Here is an 11,301-nt window from a genome sequence, read left to right on the forward strand (position 1 = left end):
TCTTGATTCTGGATTAGACTGGACACTGCTGTGTACAGTCAATATTGACAGCCTCAGCTTTAAGCTTCCTTTACATCAGACTCTTCACTTGTCTCAAAGCAGTACCTTCAGACTGTAACTCTCTGTAACAAATCCTACAGAAACATAGTGTAAGAGAAAATTTAAAACACACATAACTTTTCTGGAATTCATTAAAATTATTTGAAGGAACTTTTTATACCTCAACAAACAGTGGATGAGGCTGAGGACCTTCAGTCTCACACTCCCTAAATGGTCTGCCTCTGTGCTCTTCTGATGGCAGGACTTAATTTCAGATGTGGTATTGCAAACTGGCAAGGTAAACAAAACAGAGAGGAGGTCTGGTAAGAAAATAAAACTACGAGGACTAGATGTAAATAGAATTTATAGGATTTACAGGTCAGGCATTTTTACATTTCTATGCAAATAAGATCAATTAGTGATAGCACCAGACTTAGCTACCTGCCCATGGATTTGCTGATGCTTAGTGAGGGTGCCTGCCACAGACTAAGTGGATCTGTTACAAGCTTAGTTGTCTTGCACCTGTGATCCCCTGCTGTCTTGCCCTCTGTGTACTTGCCCCAGTGCCAACTGGCTTAAACTGCATTGGATTTGATGGGTGAGCTTTATTTGCAGAAACTGTCAGGAATGCTAAGTCATCTTCAGTCTTTGTTGCGATGTATGAAAGCAAGAGAAGCTCAGCAAGTCACAGGTTTCTTAGCAGACTTTTTAGCTGATGCTACATTTCCGAAAATGGTATCTGTTACGTCTGGTTTCACTCAGATAACTGCTTCCTGATGCTTTCTTCAGGTCTTAGATGTGACTTTAGTTTAGGCAAGCCCACAGACCTAATATCCTGTCATTTCTGGATGCCTGCTGCATAAAGGAAAGAAAAACCATTTTTTTCCCTGGATGGAATAGAAAAATACTGTTTCATTTGGATTTTTTTGATGTAAAAGCCGAAAAGTTCAGTAACAATTCAATCCTATACTAAAGCAAGATGAAGACTTACAACAGACTTTACTTCTGGTAACATTAGATGTAGAGAGATGTTGCTGAACAATGGGAACAGAGGCTTCTCTGAGTTTTAAAATTAAATAATAAAAGTACAGACTGTACTCGACACTGTACAAGAGAACAGCTTAGCACGACCTAATGATCAGGGAAAGCACAGCTGTCCAAGACAATTAAGAAAATCTTAGCAGATTGGCAGCATAATCAGTCTAGTCTATGGGCAGGTCATTGCTGGCTGAGGGGTAATCATGTTCACACTCTTGTCCTCGCATTTTCCAGCTAAACAGTAACCAGGAAGCAGAAGGGAGTATTACAAAGTAGGAAAACAAATTATATCTGTTCCCCTGTTTTCTAGTAATATAGCACTATCATGAGACATAATGATTTCTATACTCCTTCTTTAATTTTCTCTAATACCAGATCTCCCTCCATAAAAGAATAGGGAACTATGCCATTTTTAACACACTATCAGGTTTCTACAAATTGTTTTTTTTCCTGTCATCTGTGAATGAATTTGCAGTGTGTACAGAAAAAGTACTTTCAGATATCAAACTAGTTGAAAGATCATAACTTTGGATTTTATTTAAACATAATAATATGAAAGTAAAATTACTAAAAAAACCCACCCAAACCCCACAAACAAACCCTCAAAGAACAACCGCCACCAAACTCCCAAAAAACAAAACCAAAACCCCAACAACCCAAAACCTGTAACTCATTTCTATATTTTCTTAGCAAGCCAAGTAAACATGTTATATTTATTAAATTGTGTTCAGTAGTAACATCTGTAGTTAGCAAGTCCATTCCTGCTTAACTACAGTGTTAAGTGCCAATGGCAGATTTATTTCACTGTGTAATATACAGGGGATTACTCTAGTGCAATGATATTCACTGGGAATTACTCTACTCAGTAGTGAAGGATTTAAATGCAGAAAGACTATTGTGCCATGTTAATGAACAAGATAAAGCTGGTACTAACTAGATAATGTCATAAGATGTATTATACTCCTCAAGGAAAACACAACTTTGCTGCTTTTGGAACCCACTGTTTGACTTTTCAAATACAAAAGACAGTAACACAACTTATTCCAAGGCTTACAATGGCTGTGGTATTGTAAGCTTTTTGTTTTTTACCACCTAGATTGCTTTGTTATAATGCTAAAATAAACCACACCAAACCAATCAGTTCTTGATGGATAGGCATGAATTTGCCTATTGCCATACAGTAAATATACAGCTAACAGAGACATTTTTCACTGGATATTTTTCTGAAACTCATCATTTATGGATATGCAGCCTTTATCTCCCTGAGATTTTTTTTTTTTTGCTTGTATTATGCATGTATTGCTCCAAGATTTTATTTTATCATAATATAACTTGTAAAAATACATCTGGAGAAACAGCAAACACATTGGCTATATATGGTCAAATCAATATAGTCACTTTCTGAAATAATCTCTTCAAGCCTGTTGGAATAGCTGAAAGCAATGAGACAACTCAGTTTGCAATGTGAACTATGGGTTTAGGTTGGTTTTTTTTAAGCTAAGAGGGCACAGTGCTATAAGAAAGTTAGATAGCTGTACAACAAAAATGTTGATCTATTTTGTTTTGTAATCAAATACAAGGTCACTAAATTCCTAAGTGGGTCTTATCCATAGATATGAACAGAATCCAAGCAACTTCATCAGTTTCCAGTTCATTAAAGAACACTTGTAGAGAGCTGGAAGGTTACCTCAGCTTTTTACATTTGTACTGTAGGTTATGTTCCTTTGCCTGGGAGATACTACAGCTTAACAGATGTCTCCCAGATGGTCATCTGATACACTGTCACATACAGAAGTCAGGTCAGCAACTTTGGAAATAAAATCCAACTCACAGGAAATATTTATAGTTGATTCAGCATGCAGCCATATGACCTTTATTAATGTTTAAGAAAAAGCAAGAGGAAAAAAAAGGTATGATCTTAGAATGCAAACCTTGTGATAAAAATATTGGGGAAACTTAGTTGGGCATTCCTAACAGCTACTCAAGGTTAAAACAAAAGAAAGAAAACAAAAAATTAACATACTTTAAAAAAAAATAATGGTAAAACCCCCCCCACCTTTTAGTTTTCTATTCCTGAGGCCTAATCAGTGTCCAAACAAATGAACTCTCCCTCATAAATATCATTATGTCTTCTGCTCAAAACAAGGGAATTAAATGGATAGTAGAAAACATATGAACTGCAAATGAAATACACAGTTTTTCATAGCCTCTTAAGAGCCTGCCCATAGTTATCTAATTACATCTTTGAAGGTGGGCTGAAACTCAGCTGAGCTCACCCAGAACTTTGGGAAAAACAGTCTTAGGGCTTTCAACACTTTTTAATTCTACATTTGCTTTCGTCATATTTCAGGTTTGAAATGCTTTATTTAATGCAAGTTTTTTTTATCACAGTGGCTGATAAAGTGCTTTTAGTCATACAACTTCCGGGCTCAATCTACCTTGTCAAAAGGTGCTGCAGCATTTCAGGCAAATGAGGCAGTTTCTCAGTTCATCCTTCTGTGTAGAGTTCAGTTATCTGCTCCCTAGGATCTGGACGAAGGACTTACTTTGGTTCTGCTTTGTTGTTGTTGTTGGGGTTTTTTTGCTATTTGTCAAAGACACGGGATGTAAAGTCAAACTGTCTTTCACTTTCCCCAGGGAGACCACCTGGGGCTAGTGGCAGTCCTTAGTTCCTGGAAGAACAGCATATAGTACAGGCTGAACACCTGGCCACGAGTTTTGCATTCCTTTTGTTTATAAAGCCTGCAGAATAGAATAAAATACTTCAGTTGGAAGGGACCTATGATGACCATCTAGCCCAAATACCTGAGCATTTAGAATTAAATAATCAGATTCAGATTCAGAAAACATTAAGAAATATGTTTGCCCTAGATCTACACATTTCAGGTCTAGTTCCACTGTCATTATGTGACCTCAGTGGAAATACTGCCTGAGTGAGGAGTGAAGTCTTCAGCTTTCAGTGAGATACTTGTGAAGTGCATGAAGACATAAAAGAAAACAGCAAACCTTGTGCTTGTATGTGGTTTCAGTTAGCAATATCTTAATTTCAATGTAATTTGTTATGTACTCCATTTTTTTTAGGATGCTTTGAAGCATTCTTGCTGCACACCAAATTAATTTTAAATTGGCTAGAGTAGTGTCTATTGGTGCCAAACATAATAATTAGTTCTAGGATGGATTTTCATATCCTGAGAATAGATGGTGCATTTTAAAGGACTTACAAATGTCAAGGTCACTGTAGCTTTTTATTGATCAAAGTCAGTTTGGGCAGCAGAACATGCTTTCCTGGAGATGTTACAGCTCTCTCTGAAACAGGATTTTTAAATAGAAATTTACCTTTGATGTTACAAGACTCTATATAGAAAGAGAAAGAAACTAAGTTTATTTCTTAACAGCAGAAGCGTGACTCAGGAGCTTGGTTATGCTATGTCACTTTAAATCAATCTTTCTCTAGCAGGAATGTTGCTTGAAATTTAAAACATAGATTTAAAAAAGAATTTGAATAACCTTTAGAAAAGCTGTCAGATTTCATCATTAACTGAGGGTCATGCTATTTTTTCAATCTATTATCATTAAGGGGCCAAGAGTTATTTTGTACAGCATTCCAATATAGGTATATTATATAACCAAACACCACCATACCAGTTCTGCTTCTCTATTGCAACTTGTGACCTTTTTCATTTGATCTACTTTGTCTCCTCCAAATACTTGAACATGCTGATTTCGGTACTCAAGAAGAAAACACCACATTCTGAACCAGAAAAAATTCTCTTGCTGGTGGGAATTTCACTTCCTTTCTGGCTGCATGGTGTCTGGTTGCTGGCCAGGCTTAAATCATGACAATAGAAAAGACCTCTTTATAGATGTCTGCCCAACACCTCTTCAGTTTATGCAGATGGTATGACCCTTCCCCATAATATGTATCCACTCCAGACCAGCTCCTCAGTTCTATCTATTCTTTCCTCTGCTGGGTGCATTAAGCTTGCAGAGACATGTATTTTACTGTATTAAGTGATCCATTTATCTCACCATCAACAGTTTGCGCATTTCAGTTCAAGGCTCGAAATATGGCTCAAAGATGGTTATAGTCTGGAATGTCGAATCATTACAAACACCAAACAACAAAAATGTTTAACAGCTGTCAGACCTTTCATCCATTTAAAAGTCTGATTTGCATGTATGGTATCAGTATTGGCCTCTGAGAGCATATACACAAATATCATGAGAAGTTTGCATAAGATAGCAATGTGCAAGTATTTACCAATGATACTGAAAACAGTCTGTGGTTTGGGTTGACTCAAAAGAAAAAGCCTCATAATCTGTCTCATAAACCACACACAAAAAAGCAGACCACGAAGCAGACCACGAAGAAGAAAATACCACAGAAAATTTAGGATTATGCATGTCTGAGTGACCATCAGGAGGAAGTAGCATAAACCACTGCAAGGGAAAATACAACCAGTGTAATCCCAGTATGTACAGTTTTAAGGAAATAAGCTACCTCACGACTGAGTAGATTAAAAAAAATAATCTAAAGAAAAAGTGGATATAACTTAGTACTAGAACACAGAAACAAAAGCAAGGGAAAGATTCCATCTGAGCAAGTCAACACAAAACAACGCACAACAACAAAGGTTATTTTTCCCATTCCTTCCTTCCTTACCATGCCTCTACCATTTCCCTCTTTGATAATTTTTTTACAAAAATTTTTTACAAAATTATCAAGGGAAAAAAAACCCAAACAACAAAAAGAAAACGAGAAGTAAATAGGTATAAAAGGACATTACCACAATTTTAAGGGGTTTTCCCTTCATGAAATTTCCTTCCAAAACTTCATACATGATATTTGCACTGAATTCACCTGCAGTTCATGAAAGGGAATGTAGAAAATATGTCAGAAGCAGTTCCTAGTCAACACTACAGCTTTCCATTACTGCGTAGAGTTACAACTCGGTCAGCTTTACTCTTCTACTCTTTACTGTCACCATACTCTCTTTAGAGAAAAAAGACTTGCCTACTCAGAGCCTTCAAGGCTTTAATGGCCATGACCATCCTGATCTGGAGCCTCCACTCACATCCCTTGTCTATTGGCCCAGGAGCTTTGTTTAAGCTCAGCATTGGTCTTTCAATAGCCTGTGCCACACTGCTGAAGGAGTACTTGTCTCAATGTAATGGTAATCATACCTATGCTTGGCTGTTGAGCTTTTTCCTTCCCTGCAAACTGGCCTCTTGGCTTCACGATTGACTATGAAGCTGCTTTGGGCCTGCTTGGTAACCACTGATGTTGATGTGCATGGATTGACTGTCTCCCTTGATTTCAGATCTGCATCATCATAATGAACTTGTCTTGTGACCTGGAGTTTTGGTTGGACATGGTGGTCCCTACTTACCTCGCTCAGGTACTCTGGGGTTGGACCCTGGCTGGTGAGGCTGGCTCTGTTATGCTCAGCTAATTTGTATCAAAGTTACACTACAAAAATATCATTCTAAGTGTACAAAATACTGTGTTAGCCCCACAGCTTTAACTACTGTACAGAAAGTTTTCCCCTTCAGACAAATTTTTTGTTCTAACACTTAAATGTTTTTGTTTAAAACATCATTTGCCTTATAAAAGCCAAAACATCCCAAGTAGACTTGATTGTGCACTTGAAAACCTTCCACAATAGTCATGCTCTTCTTCAGTAGAATCAGAACAACACACTAGATAAAAACTTCTAATTAGGGTACAACAAGAAGAACCTAAGGGGAAATGCAGCCTTTTATAGTCATGTCTTTAAAGAAGCAGAGGTGCAAAAGAACTTTTATAGACACTCTGCACTAAACAGAAATTACCCACTAATGACTATGCATTTTACAGTCTGGCTTAAGATACTGTCCTCATACTTCCTTGTGCCTCTTTTAAAATATGACCTGACTCCAATTTCAGCCAACGTATAAAGTAGATCTATACATCTAGTAGTAATGATTCTTTGAGCTCTTCTTTTTATCAGTGAAAATGCATGAAATTTGTCATCCTTTTCTGTGGTTTACACAAAGCCTTAGTGATAAGTAAGCTGCTGTAAGTCAATAAACCTCCAGGTGAGCTTAAGTTATCAAAGAAAAATCTTCTTTTCAGCAAGGAAGCTTCTTCTGATCAATGAAGTTCTACCAAAGTAGAAAGGGATATACCTACTAGCATCTAGGTTCGGGTAGAATGCTGGTATCTTTACTAATACTGCTGGTATCTTTACTAATACTGAATAAATACTTCATGCTGTACATGGATAATAGTGAGACTGTGAGTGAAACAAGGGTCTAAATTGCCTGGTAACAGGGTAGAAGAAGAAAAACAGTGGCTTTCAGTCTGCTCTAGGTCTGCCTTTGGTTAAACCTGAAGAAAGCTTTATGATTCTCTGACATGCGGTCTTGTCAGATGTGTTACTGCATGCACAGCTGCAAGTATGCTCTGTGGATAAAAGGTCTCTAACACTGTCATTTTCAACAAATGTTAATGGCAAATATTTCACTTAAGGACTTCTACTTCATGTACTTGTTGCCTTTGAGTATACAATGACTTTTTTTGGAAGGCAAATTTACATGTCTTTAAAGGTGCCTTTAAGCTTATACCTGAAAGTAAAATTAGTAACATCCTATATATACTACTGCAACTTGGTGTCCTTTATATAAGCCTACCTCAAGGTAAATTAATAAAGAAATACACCAGAATAAGACTTAGCACACTGATGTAACAAGGCTCAGGTTCAGTGTAATTGATAATGAGTTTGCAAAAAGGAAACTCACTTTTAAAATTAATGAATTCTACCTCAGCTCAGAGCCTACTGTGAATATAACAATGCCAAGGTGAAGCTGGCCCTGTAGTGCAATGCAGCCACTTCTCAGTTAGATCCTATGATGGCAAAATAGGCTTCATGTACTACTTAGCTCTCAAAGTCTCATTTCCGTGCTTACATGTTGAAAATATGATCCAGATCTCTGGCAGAATTGTACTACATGCATGTCAAAGAGTGGGAAAGGCTGATAATAAGCTAGTTCCAGACCTCTTTTGTGCTGGAACTGACAGGCCTAGCTTATGAGCTGTTCTGAATCATGTAAGTGTTTTTTATTCCTGTGCAGTTTTTGACACATGGGGATCACCTGAATCAAGCTGTGCGTTAACACTCCTGTACAGGAGGTAGCTAGCTGAGTGTCTGTGCTTTGCCTGCTGCAATTTATTTCAACCTTATTGTAGATAACATTTCCCATTTAAAAAAAGGAAGAATTCCTGCAGAAATTAAAGTTTGTAGGACTTCACAGAAATGGCAAATGGTGAAAAACAGTGAGCTTGTGTGACAGAATGCTCTTCATTTGTATGACTTTGAGAAGATCATCAGTAAATTTGTGCCACCTTTGAAAGTCTAAGGGAGTTCTTGGCTAAGAGACCTAGAAGTATGGATCAAATCACTGCACTTTTTAATATAAAAAGAGGAAATGACTTATGGCAAGAGATATTGGAAACAAATAAGACTACCTCATAATTTAGCAATAGCTGCAAAATAGAAACATCCTCTTTAATTCTACATGCAGTTACAGCATAGAAAAATAAATACAAGAATTGAAACTAAATTCTAACTAATTATGTAGGACAGACAGAATGAGATATAAATATCAATAAATATTAATTAAACATTAAATCTCTTCTCAGCATAATTTTCTCTTTTTGCAATCTTTATTCAGAGCAGTCTACATTGGCTTCTAGAATCATGTGAAATTCAATGCTGTCAGACCTACTGCTAAGATGTGTCATCTCTATGGATTTATATGAAATAGAACTAGTCTACATTATGTATTTAAGAACAAGAAAGATCATTACCATTTTTCATATGAAAACACTGTGGAATTCTATAAAATGAAGAGTAACCACAGTCCAGCATTATTTGCTGTTAACTGACAGCATCATCTGGTGGCCAAATATGAAAAGCAGAATTCTAAGTGAATTATCCATTGTTGTGGTACTTTATTCAGACAAAAGTACTAAAAGCATGAAGAAAATGTCTACTTGCATTTCTGAAAGCATTGTAAACAAAGTCCAGGAAAGTAGTTTCCTGAGTTAGTAGATATTAAATGCATTTTCTCTTTTCATAGTGTGCTTTATTACATTTAGTTTTTAATAGAGGAGACACCAAGTAGCCTTACCTGCTTTTAACTGTATTCAGATATGCTCTAAATGGAAATAAAATCATTAGTAGACATTTTGCAGTCTTTTTGAAGTTATGATTATGCTCACATAGATGTGGTGTGTTGACCCTGGCCGGATGCCAGGTGCCCACCAATGCTGCTCTCTAACTTCCCCTTTTCCTCTGGACAGGGAAAAGAAAATATAATGAAAAGCTCACGGGTTGAGATAAGGACAGGGAGAGGTCTCCCCAGTTGTTGTCACAGGCATAAGAGACTTGGGAAAATTAGTTTAATTTATTGAGAAGTAAATTTAATTTATGAGAATTAAAACCGAATCTTAAAAAACATGTTTACCCCTCCTTTTCTTCCTGGGCTTAACTATACTTCTGATTTTCTCTACCTCCTCTCCTTGAGTGATGCAGAGGAATGGGAATTGCAGTCACTTCATCTTCTATTGTCTCTGCCACTTCTCTGGGAGAAGACTTACCACACACTTCCCCTGCTCCAGTGTGAGGCCCCTCCCATGGAAGACAGTCCTCCACAAACTTCTCCAAACTAACCCCTTCCCACAGGCTGCAGTTCTCATGAACCGCTCCAGTGTGAGCCCCCTGTGGAGGCACAAGTCCTGCCAGAAAAACCTCCTCCAGTGTGGGTTCCTCTTTCTGTGGGTCCTACCAGGAGACTGCACCAGCATGGGCTTCCCATGTGGTCACAGCATCCTTCAGGCATCCACTTGCTCAGGTGTGTGGTTCTACATGGACTGGATGTGGGTAACTGCTCCATCATTAAGCCCCACTGGCTGCAGTGGGACAACCTGCCTCACTGTGGTCTTCATCATGGGTTGCAAGGGAATCTCTGCTCTGATGCATGGAGTATGTCCTCACCCTCCAACACTGACCTAGGTATATGCAGAGTTGTTTCTTGCATATTCACTCCTCTATATGGCTGCAATTCCTGTGGTTTTTTTTCCACTTCTTGAATGTGTCATTACAGAGCTACTATGCTGCTGTTGGGCTCAGCCTTGTCCCTGGTGGCTCCCTCTTGGCTACAGCTAGCATTGGCTCTATCAGACACAAGGGAAGCTTCTAGCAGCTTTTCCCAGAAGCCATCTCTGTAGCTCCTTTTCCCCACCCCCAAACCTTGCCAAGCAAACTCAATACAATAGCACCGAACAAAATACAGCTCATGTTTTGCTGTAGCTCTAGTTCCCTTCAAAGGGAGCAGTTGGATGCACAAATAGCAATGCAGTTTCCTGTGATTACAGGTTTGATACCAGATGCATGAAACAGCCCAGTTTGCTGTATGTCCAGTTGCATTTAAGCAGTCAGATGCACAAATGACAGGGTTTATTTACATTTGCAACAAATACACAGCTTTTTTATGACTGCAAAGCTACCTCTTTTTTTTTTTTTTTCCCTTTCAAATATGTATTTCTTATCAACTCAAGAAATTTTAATGAGGAATTTTAAATTTTACCTTTATGAAGTTACCACACATTTATACTAATATAGTCACTGCAAAATGGACAAAAGGGGGGTGGGGGTGGGTGCAAATCACCAAGAGGTTATTTTAGTAGTGCAAAACTTGTCTGTGCAGGCTGTAGAATCTTCACCCTCAGGGTCTTTTGAGACCAGGCTGGAGAAAGTCCTAAGTGATGTAGTTGGAATTCAGTGTTGACCCTGCTTTGAGTAGGAGGCTGGACTAGAGATCTCCACAAAAGGATCTCCTTCCTTTCTTAACTGATTGAGTCTGTACTCCTGTCTCACCTGGACCTGGGAGTGCTGATTGACACCTGCCTAAACATGAGCCAGCAGTGTGCCCAGGTGGCCAAGAGGGCCAATGGCATCCTGGCCTGTATTAGGAATAGTGTGGCCAGCAGGAGCAGGGAGGTCATTGTGCCCCTGTACTCTGCATTGGTTAGGCCACACCTTGAGTACTGTGTCCAGTTCTGGGCCCCTCAGTTTAGGAAGGACATCGAGACACTTGAACGTGTCCAGAGAAGGGCAACAAGGCTGGTGAGAGGCCTTGAGCACAAGCCCTATGAGGAGAGGCTGAGGGAGCTGGGATTGT

This window comes from Dryobates pubescens, chromosome 11 (genome assembly GCF_014839835.1).
Source record: "Dryobates pubescens isolate bDryPub1 chromosome 11, bDryPub1.pri, whole genome shotgun sequence".
Taxonomy (NCBI): Eukaryota; Metazoa; Chordata; class Aves; order Piciformes; family Picidae; genus Dryobates; species Dryobates pubescens.